The sequence below is a fragment of the Pristiophorus japonicus genome, chromosome 11, assembly GCF_044704955.1.
Source record: "Pristiophorus japonicus isolate sPriJap1 chromosome 11, sPriJap1.hap1, whole genome shotgun sequence".
Classification (NCBI taxonomy): domain Eukaryota; kingdom Metazoa; phylum Chordata; class Chondrichthyes; family Pristiophoridae; genus Pristiophorus; species Pristiophorus japonicus.
In genome coordinates, this window is record NC_091987.1 from 141,589,161 (window position 1) to 141,600,609 (window position 11,449).

General features: G+C 48.0%; 1 pseudogene; it reads left to right on the forward strand.

Moving 5' to 3' along the window:
* Positions 1-8,284: 8,284 nt before the first annotated feature.
* Positions 8,285-11,026, forward strand: LOC139275601 (NK-tumor recognition protein-like; annotated as a pseudogene).
* Positions 11,027-11,449: the final 423 nt, after the last annotated feature.

Consider the following 11,449-nt stretch of genomic DNA (forward strand, 5'->3'; position numbering starts at 1 on the left):
AGTGCCGATACAAAGAGTACACCTGCAAAGGCTGCAACACGAAAGATCACCTTCAGCGAATGTGTCGTAAAAGCTTTACTCACCGAGTCGCTGAAGAGTTGGCCGATCACCTGGGCTCCGACACTGATGAAGACAAAGCTGCTCAGCCCCTGGAAGAGGAGTACGGAATATATACCTGCTCCACCGAGAGTTCCCTGAGGAAAATGGAAGTGGAAATCAATGGGGTTCCAGTCTCGATGGAGATCGACACAGGGGCGAGCCAGTCATTGATGAATCAGATGGCCTTTGAGAAACTCTGGGACAGTCCCTCCGAATGACCAAACCTGTCCCCAGTCCAGGCAAAGCTGCTCACCTACACAAAAGGCACCATCCCAGTCGTTGGCAGCGTAGATGTCCAGGTGTCCCATGGCGACGCGATGTACAAGCTCCCCTTGTGAATCGTTGTCGGTGATGGTCCTACGCTGCTGGGAAGAAGTTGGATGAAGCAAGTCCAAATCAGTCGGAGCGACGACGGCCTCCAGGCCCCAGCGATCAACACCCCACGCGGCCCCAAACTTGGATCCATCGCAGCACCTAGAAATTCTACCGTCCAGCTCGACTGCGTGGCGACGACACAGCCTGCACAATACCGCAGCGAGATGATCCAACCCGAACGACCAGATCTCACCTTCCGGACATGGCAGGACTCCGAGGGAAGAAGACCAGCGTAGAAGAAAGTTTCCCGGCATCTGTGGCAGAATCTGAGGAGAAAAGGATCACCGCAGCCTACCTCGTGGAGAGAGAGAATATGGCACCCGTACCACAAGGCGAAGTACCTGGAATCAAGATGGCCATGACCAGACCACAAGGGGCAGCTTTGAAGGAGCAACACGTGGTACCGAGTGGCGAACCGGATTGGGGTAAAGATTGCAAGACCCTCTTAAAGGAGACCGGCAACCCAAGACAATTAAAGAGACAGTTCCATTCTAGCCACAGCGATGCCAGTGATATTAAAGTTAAAAGTGCAGTAAATGAATGCAGGTATACAAATGTACTGTTCAACGGTGATGCCAGAAAAACGAATGGAAAAAATGCAATGAATGCTTCTAAAAGTGATGTAAATAACAAGTTTGTATCGTTGAATAGTGATGCCAGAAATGCTAATGTGATAAATGTGACCCTGTATAGAGATACCGAAACCCAATAAAGCATTGTAAGTGCAAAATGTGAAAATGTGAAGAGAGATGATAATGTTGAGTCAACTAGTTACGATCGGAGCCAATATGTCATGGATGCTAAAGGTAGAATGATAAATTACACCGGGTTCTACAGGTATAATGTCAATGCCAGAGGAAACCCCCCCATGGGAAACCCCTAGGTCCAGCGGACTACCTGACCATGTAGCCTGTGCTTTTGGGACCAATATGATGCCCCAGGAAGGGCTCACACACACCCAGTGAGAGCAGACCCACTGCAGGGACGGTGGTCAATGGGCAGCACAGCCACCACCATTGGCAACCTGCCCCAGATCGGCCCTACACCCCCTGGCCACCAGGGCCAGCACCGGAAGCGAGAGGCCAGTACCCTCCAGCTTTCCCAGCAGAACCTAGAATGACCAGACTTCCACCACCAATGGAGGACAAGGAGCCCACACAGCCCTGGGGCCCTGCCCACCACCAAACGCCACCACCTACCCATTCTACAATGCATGTACCTTACCCATTGCACTGGCTCCACCACTGAGGAATCTTCCAACAGTGACACCCACATGGTCTTTGTATGCGGGGGCGGGGGGGATAAATTGATGAGTGCAGCCACGAGTACAAGGATCACACCTGGCACCCACACAACCCTCACCACAACCTCCCACAGCCCACTATTGATCACCTCCCCATGTCATGGCAATAAGGACGTGGGAAAGGCTTAGGGGGGAAGTGTTGTTATGTATGCATGTCAATGATGTATGTGACACTAGACCTGAAGTCTCAGAGGGTGGAGGGGGCTGGGGTGGAGGAGAATTGTGGCCGGAGGCGGGAGCGGGTATGGAAAGGGATCGGGCCTGGAGGAGGATCGGGGCCGGAGGCGTGGGAGGTGGGGGGCGGGCTGTGGGGTGCGAAGGGGGAGTTCGGAGGCCGGGGGCTGACAATCGAAGGTCACAGTGGGAGGGTGTTAGGGGCCGCAGTTGGGATGGGGATGCTGGTGGTGGTCACGGGGAAATCGTCGGCCTCGTGGGGGGGGAGGGTCAAAGACTTTGGGGGGAATGTCGGGGGGAAATTGGAAGGGTCGGGGGGGGGTCTGACCACGGGTGGTGGTGAGGCAGGATCACTGGCTCCAGCAGCTCAGTGGAAAGACCCTTCCCTCCTGGATCCACAGTCCTTGTTATGTATGCATGTCAATGATGTACTGTAACACTAGACCTGAATGTACCTTCACCCTGTATATACCATACCTGTACACCAGAGAGTGCTGCTGCTGGAGACCTAAGGGTCACCTGTACACTGCAGGTAATCAAGTATAAAAGGGAGCTCACCTCTTGGTGTCCTCACTCTAGGAGCTGCAATAATAGACTACAGTCTGTACAGTTCAAGTGCCATACCCCTGCCTCACGGAGTCATTAAGAGAGTGCTTGCATATACAATAATCCTCACCTCCCTTTAGCTGGCGGGTTCCTCGAGGTCTGGCAGTCCCACCCAGCCAGAGTTAAATTTAAAATGGTGGATCGCCATGAGGCACGGAGCCTCATTATAATATTTAAACGGGAGTCCCGCCTCCTGGGAGCGGGTTGGCTGCCTGCTCTCCATCCCGCCTCCGTCAAAACTGGAAGTGGGTGGCTTGGAGGCGGGCTAGGATCGGGATTCAGTTGTTTAACTTTTTAACTTCCCACCTGACCCCAACCCACCCATTATGTGGGTTAAAATTCCCCCCAGTATCTCTGTAACCTCCTCCAGCCCTACAACCCCCCGAGATATCTGTGCTTCTCCAATTCCGGCCTCCTATGCACCCCATCACTGGCAGTCGTGCCTTCAGCCATCTCGGCCCCAAGCTCTGTAATTCCCTCCCGAAACCTCGCTACCTCTTTCTCCTCCCTTAAGTCACTCCTTAAAACCTACCTCAGTGACCAAGCTTTTGGTCACCTGTCCTAATATCTCTTTATGTGGCTCAGTGTCAACCTCTGTCTGGATATTTCCTGTGAACCGCCTTGGGATGTTTTATACTTTAAGGGCGCCATATAATTGCAAGTTGTTGTTGCAGAACTCAGCCACTCATTGGATGAACCTGCTGAGCTTTGGGGAAGCCCTCGCCTAATGCAGCCTTTGGGCAGCATCTTCCCGCTCCATTGAAACAAGTTCAGAAACGCTTCCATTTTACACGTGGGCGATATTCTGTTAACATGGCCACATTTTACTGATCCAGTTTATTTTTGCCACCATGCTGCACCAGGAACTTAGAGAGAGAAGCAACAGTGAAAAGGAAAGCTACAACTACTCACATGTTCATCAGTCTCAGCTGATCAGAAACACTGTGCTCAGTTTAATCCTTTTGCTGTCCTGCAGTGACCATCGTCAGGAGGAGCCCTGCGGGTGTATTTTAGATATCGCTGTACTAAAGGTGCTGCCCTGGCAGTCCCACAACACAGCACACAAACTGTGGGCTGCAGGTTTGCAAAGACATGCCATTCACCTTACAGCTTTATATATACTTCACAAAATGTCAGCATTCTAATTAAGGAAATCACAAATCCCACACAAATACTGCTGTTTCTGATGTACAAAAATAATTTCAGTCCTTTCTCACCCAATAAAAACTGTAAACTCACAGACGATTGCTGTGTAATCATTTTCTGGGATTGTCTGTAGCCAGCTTTAGACAAGCGCTGGGGACTCATCGTCACAAGCAGCAGCAGCATTAGGCTCATCCGTTGCCGTGCCAATGACCTGATTCACAGCTCGGTCCATGGGACTGTCACAGGCTAAAGCCAAAACACTCTGCCCCAATGATGTGATTCACAGCTCAGTCCATGGGACTGTCACAGGCTAAAGCCAGAACACTCTGCCCCAATGACCTGATTCACAGCTCGGTCCATGGGACTGTCACGAGCTAAAGCCAGAACACTCTGCCCCAATGATGTGATTCACAGCTCGGTCCATGGGACTGTCCACCGGCTAAAGCCAGAACACCCTGCCCCGTACCTCTGGGATACAATTCTGCACTCAACAACTGCTGCAAGTTTAAAAAGAAAGACTTGCATTTATATAGCACCGGACATCTCAAAGCATTTTACAGCCAATGAAATACTTTTGGAGTGCAGTCACTGTTGTAATGTGGGAAATGGACAACCAATTTGCGCATAACAAGCTCCCACAAACTATAACGTGATAATGATAATGACCAGATAATCTTATTTCGTTATGTTGATTGAGAGATAAATATTGGCCAGGACATCAGGGATAACTCCTCTGCTCTTCTTCGAAATAGTGCCATGGGATCTTTTATGTCCACCTGAGATGCCAGACGGCACCTCGGTTTAACGTCTCATCAGAAAGACAGCAGCTCCGACTGTGCAGCACTCCCTCAGCACTGCACTGGAGTGCCAGCCTAGATTTAATGTGCTCAAGTCCCTGGAGTGGGACTTGAACCCACAACCTTCTGACCCACTGAGCCACAGCTGACACGAAGCTGACACTATTTAAGACAAAACAGAAGCTTTCGCTGTTAAAGCCACAGAGCAGTGGGCCAAGTGGCCACTGAGAGATATACAGCTGCCTTCAGTCACCTCCCGAAAAACTCCAATGAAATATTAAAGAGAGACAAGGAATATTGTAAAATGATTCAGAAATAGTCAGCATCTGTAGAAATGAAGGAAACAAAAATGGCGCTGAAAGCAGGGTGGGGATGAAATAATTTCGCTTGGATTGTGCAGGCGATCTTTCAAGACCAAAGGCCTATTTTTGAATAGCTGTCATGGAATGGAGGATGGGCAGGTCACTCTGAAAGGCAATGGGTGCAATTTTAACCTAACCCGTCCGTCCGTGCAACGCTAGTTTTACACCCCACCTGATTTTAATCTCCATTGAAGTTAACGGTGAGTAATATTGGGTGGGTGCATAACCAGCACTGCACCCGAGCCCCTGGGTTTTTCACCAATCGTCCGTCTAAGTTACTGCGGGAGAGCGGCAGAACTCCTGTGGAAATTCCGAGATGTACCAGAGTGAGTCAATAGAAAATCTGAGATAATAAAAGATTGACAAAAGTGAGCCCTTAAAACATGATCGTCTTTTTACTCAATTTTAAACAAATTGAAATCTGTCGATGCACGGTTTCAGGTGTGAAGGCGGCCAGGGACCCTGAAAATTAGCTTGACCAATATCACCAAGGACATCGCTCAGGTGTCCTTGGGTGCAGGTCAGTGGCCCCCAGAATTGGACCTCATCACGCCTGTTTGTAAAAGATCCAATTTCAACCCCAAAGGTTTCTCGTTTGACGGTGTCCAACTGAACTTGTTCCTTTTTTGCCTGAAAAATGAGGGTAGATTTTTCCAGTCCTCATCTGTGAAGTGTCTGCACATCAGAAAATTACAGGCGTACTGGTCACATAATTCTCTGTCTGTCGCAATCACGGGCAAGGGCATGGGCTGTTCCCCTAGTCAACGCTCGCTGGTGTATGATTGGATGGGTGCTGGCACTCTCTGGTTTATGATTGGATGGGTGCTGGCACTCCCTGGTTTATGATTGGATGGGTGCTGGCACTCCCTGGTGTATGATTGGATGGGTGCTGCCACTCCCTGGTGTATGATTGGATAGGTGCTGGCACTCCCTGGTGTATGATTGGATGGGTGCTGGCACTCCCTGGTGACCGTTATTTATATGTGTTCAGCAGTGAGTGTCAGCAGCCTCTCCTCCTGTGCGGGATACGGGAGGAGGGGCTGAGCGCAGTGGGGACAATACAGCCTCCTGTTTTATTGATCAGTGTGCATTAATTCAAAGCCTAAATGGACTGAAGTGGTAAAACTCCCAAATTTGCACTCGTAATGTTTGATTTTAGAGTTTTTGTTCATAAAAGTTGTTGAGTTTGAGTGCAGTGATTTAAATAAAATGATTATTTAACATTTTTAATGTTATTAAAATAACTACTGGCTGAGCTGACAGCTTGGTCGGATGGTCAAGGGTGTTGCTGGAGTACCCTGAGGGATAATTAACATCGAGAGACTCTCATTAAATACAAGCTAATGGAAAAGGATCATTAATATTTGCAAATGTTCTCCAGTCTCTATCCCCCAAATAAACCGTGTGCTGGCCAGTGGTGACAGTGTGTTTTTGAGCCTGTAAATTGCTGAAGGTTTGTGGAAATTACTGCAGCTACGAATTACATTTTGGAGTGGTTTTTCTGGCATTGAGCCAAGTGCTGTTTCGATTAGCCTGTGAGAGTGGGAGACAACCCAGCCCACCCGGCAGAAACCAGGCAGGAAGACAGTTAAACATGCTGCTGGCACCTACTCTCTGAGCACCCACTCTCTTCCCATTGTAACCTGCTCCTCTGAGCAGCTGGGAAAGGCACCCACCAAAATACTAGCCGGCAAGTCTCCTCACTGGGCACTGGAGTTACTTTGTTTTGGGAACATTCATTCTAACCTTGTCTACAACAATATGTACACCATTCATCCTCAAACATTGGGAATGCTTTATATCTGGGGATCATTTTATAAATAATGTTGACTTTGGCCGACTTCAGTTCTCTTGCGTTCTCCATAGTGAGATACAATGGGGGTTATTGTCGGGAAAAGGTGAAAACAGGTGCTTAGTGGGTGCTGTGCGAATAAGATATGCCTGTGTAGAAGTCTGGTGTGAGCCTCCAATTTTAGGGCTAAATGGTGAATATTATAATTTAAGCGCTAAAACGGGCACCTACAGGTTTAGATCTCGCGCTGATTAGGAGCAATTTTGTGGAGTGGTATATGTAGCCTCCACACACCCACTGAAGGTGTGGAGTGCGCTGGCTGGCACACAGTGGGACATTTCAGGATGGCTCAGGGATCAAGGGAGAGGGTGCGCAGGTTCTCGGTGCAACATCGGAGGTCCTGCTGGAGGAGGTTCGGAGGAGAAGGGATGTCCTGTACCCACAGGGAGGGAGGACACCACCTCGCCCTCCTGTCCCTCGCTCCTGCAGCAACTGCTGCTGCTCTGCCTGGCCCCAAGTCCTCCTCTCATTCCTCGTCCAGACCAAAGGGGACCTCTAGCAAGATCCCCATTACCAAGCACTCCCTCCCTCCTGGTGACTTCTATAATATCTCCAATAAGGTAGAGTAACACAGCACTCACTCTCTAGGTGAAGCCCTCAGAGAATTTGTGGGGAAATATTGATCGAGTGTTTGTGAAGTCTTGAAAAAATGTCACAGAAAGTCTCCCGATTTGTCTCAAAGTCCTCTTCAAATGCAGTGTATTCAGTCCACCTCCAGCAGCAAGTGAACATTGAAAGCCGAACATGGCTTTAAGTTGCGCTGGAAATCCTCAGCAACAACCTCTTTACTCCTGTTCAGCTGGTCGCTGTGAGGAGCGCTCATTAATTTCAGCACTAGCCAGCAAACTGGTGAGCAGCCTCTTCAATGAGCACGAGCAGGGAATTTATTTGTCAATCAGAGTGTTAACGGTCCTCGGGGCGGCTGTTTCCAGCACACGCTTCAAACCCTTTACAAAGATGGCGTCCTGTGCACGAGGCGGGCTGACCCGGCATTACAGCTCAAGGTCCAGCTTGGCCCCCTCGGAGGCACTTTACCCCTAAAGTATACGGGGAAACGCCCCTTAATTCTGTGCTATACCACTCCTATTCACACTTCCTGCGTGACTTCCTCCAACGCTGGTCATTTTGTCAGCATTCCTCAACACTCAGGGTACATGTAAATCATTGAAACATTTGTATATTCTCTGCCTCGGTTTGCCTTCTGATGATTCCAAAAGTCCACAAGACGTTCATTTATTTTTCTGGTTTTGTGGGTTGTTTGAATTCCTCCTTTATTTAGTCCTTTAGAACATTAATTGTTTCTAATTACCAGGCTAAGAGCTTTCCTGGTTCACCGCCGAGCTTGCCTTATTAAGATGAGTTGGGACTCTGTCCACTCCACACTAATTGTGTTTCATTGATACTTGGTGGATGCGTTTTTATTCATAAAAGCTGCAGTGAGTGGTTTACCTGTGTGATATATTCACAGAGCACAGCACACACAGCTCCTAACATGGCAGGCAGCTCTGTCGGAAGCCGACAGAACAGCCTGGTTCTGTTTATTATTAACTCTGCAGTTGCAGTACACAATATGTCCACATCCACAGTGTGGAGCTACAAAAGCAGAATCCTGCCAAAACAGAAGAAGACCGATTCGGCAAAGACTGAAGCTGCAGTAGCAAAATCACCAGGAGCAGCCAAAAAGTCCAAGCCCCAGCACCAAAAGGTTAAGTGCTCCACTCCGGAGAAGGGCATTTTCGTCTCCGCAAAGCAGAAAGGCAGTGAAAAAGAAACGTCTGTTTCTGAAGCTGGAGGTTCCAAAGGAGCAAAGGGTGCTGGGATCAAATCAGAAAGCGGCACCTCAACAGAGAAAGCTGAACAGAATAAGAATGAGAAAAATGGAGCAGAGACAGTCCAACCATCCGACATCAACAGGAGTGCAACAGAAAGTGGTACCAAGGCAGAAAATGAACTAGCAGATAGTAACAAGTGGAAACCTTTAAAAGTATTGCCAGTGCACCAACAGCTAGCCCCGTAGTTAATACGGAAGTTAAAGTAGAGGCTGCCGAATCTGATAACAAACTCCAGGGACTGAAAATAGAAATTAAAAGCAAAAATAAAGTCAAACCGGGCTCTCTCTTTGACGAAGTTCGGCGGACAGCGCGGTTGAACCAAAGGTAGAGAAACCAAGAAACCTCGAGTGAAGAAGACTCGCCATCGAGAGATAGCAATAGCAGGTCTCGCAGTTGCAGTACCTCGTGTAGCCATTACAGATCTAGTTCAAGAGTCAGGACACATTCCCGAACAAGATCTCGGTCAAGCAGTAGATCGAGGAGTCGATCAAGAAGTTACAGCTCTGCTTACAGATTGAAGTCAGAGTCACATCTGCTTCGCCATGGTCACGGTCCTGGTCACATGATGGATATTACTCAGATCGCAGCAGGCGGAAATCTAGCCGCTATAAGAGACCTAAAAAGGAGAGGAGGAAATCAAAGCTAAGAAAAAAATCTAAGAAGCCGAAGCATTCCAGAAGGCATAAAGTCCACAAACATAAACAAAGGAGATCTCTGTACCTCCAGAATCTGCGTGCTCATCAAGCTTTAAGATAAAGTCTTCCCGAGCATGAAAATAAATCTCCATTGTCAGCTTCTTCAAGACACTCATCAAAATAATTTTGGTCAGGATCTTCTAGTCATCAATCTTCTTCAGCCAGAATGGCTTCTCGGTCCTATTCAAGATCAAAATCAAGGTCTCGATCCAAAGAAAGATCCAGGTCCCGATCCAGGTTTTGCTCCAGATCCAGGTCTAGGTCCGGATCTAGATCCAGCTCCCGGTCCAGGTCTAGGTCTAGGTCCAGGTGTAGTTCAAGCTCTATCATCGAGAAGTAGATCCACATCTAAATCTAGTTCCAAATCCAAGCATGGAAGGAGGAGAAGTACCAGAACTCACTTTTAAAATCTAAACCAAAAGAAACTAGATACTTCTTGGGTAGCTGCAAAGGAAAATGAAAAAATTGTAAGACACACTGCTACAGTCGAACCTGTTCCTGCAGTTCCTTCAAGTTAGAGTCCTCCACCTTCAAGGTGGAGACCAGGCCAGAAGCCTTGGAAGTTCCTTCAAGTTAGAGTCCTCCACCTTCAAGGTGGAGACCAGGCCAGAAGCCTTGGAAGCTGCCTTATGTTCGGATCCAGGAAGCCCAGGCAAAACTAAGTGAAACAACACCTACATTGAGCAGTAGAGATTCAAAATGTTCTAGGGAGGATGACCTGTCTCCATCTTTACAAAAACACCACCGAAATTCAGATACTAGAAGACATTACAACTCTGACCATGAAAGTGATCGAAGTTCAACCGCAGGCTATCAGAAGAGTTCAAGGAGCAGAGGGTTTAGTTCCAGGTCAAGGAGTCGGTCCTATTCCAGGTCAAGGAGTCGGTCTAGTTCAAGGTCACGTTCACCAACTAAATCCCCTACCATGAATCATCCTGCTCCAAATCATCCAGTCATTCATATGAATCTGAAGAAGTGTGTGTAGCTAGTATTGAAGAGAAGTACAGAAACATTCGAAAGAAGAATTTTGTTTCTAATAAACAGGATAAAGATCAGCAAGCAATCTCTACCAGCAATCATGCAAACAAAGAATGTGACACTGGAAAGAAACATGAAAGCATGGAGCACAGTGTGTCGTCTTCACACTGTTCCAGCGAGAGTGACTCGGATGAGTACAAGAGGGAAAAGGAAAAAACAGAATCAAAGAAAAACGATGCATTAAACTCTCAGTCAGAATCTCCCAAAAAAAGTCACAGTAACAAAGAAACTGAAGGAAAATGTGACCGTTCCAGCAAAGGTTCTACCAAGGAACATTCAAATCTGAAGTCCAGCTCATCCAATGATCACGTACAACAGCCAAGGAAGAAAGCTGAAAGGAACAAATACTCTGAAAGGAAATCCCCCTCAGGGACTTACAGTAAAGACGAGGAAACTACAAAGAAAGTTCACAAGAAAGCAAGGTTGAAATCTGAGACTGAGTCTGAAACGGAACAGAGTAAAAGCAGTAAAGTACAGTCTGGGTCTACCTCTGAAGAGGGAGAAGTAGTACAGAAATCTGATGTCGGTGAGACTGAAGGGAAGACAATGAGTAGAGGAGCTAACTCGAGATCTGAGGTGTGCAGCGCCAAGTCTTCTGCATCGCCTGGCTCAGGAGCAGGTGGCAGACAACCGTCGGCCAGAAGGTCCTCCGTTTCCAGCAGTTCTTCAGGTTCAGCAAGCGAGAATGAGAAGAGGTGAAAGAAGAAATGTGATATGTTCACAGAGCACAGCACACACAGCTCCTAACATGGCAGGCAGCTCTGTCGGAAGCATATGGAACAGCCTGGTTCTGTGTATTATTAACTCTGCAATTGCAGTACACAATACGTCCACAACCACAGTGTGGAGCTATAAACATTACAAGCTCACAGACATTACAACCGGCATATTCCCTGGGCTAGTTTCCTTGCTCTGTATGCAATAGTTTCCTTGCTTGTGGGCATTGTCAAAGCAAATAAATAATTCTCCTAAAATCCCTTCCGTACTGCGGCAGACAAGTCAACGGACCCAGCATCACTGGGAAAATAAGATTTAGGCCGCAGATTCCCTCAGAGATGCTCCCACTCCATCACTGTAACTTCAGCGGTAGTGTGGGAAATCCTGAATAAACAGGGATTGAGCTGCACTTCCCGCACAGTTAGGGCAGCAAAGCAGGAGCAGTTCTGAGGG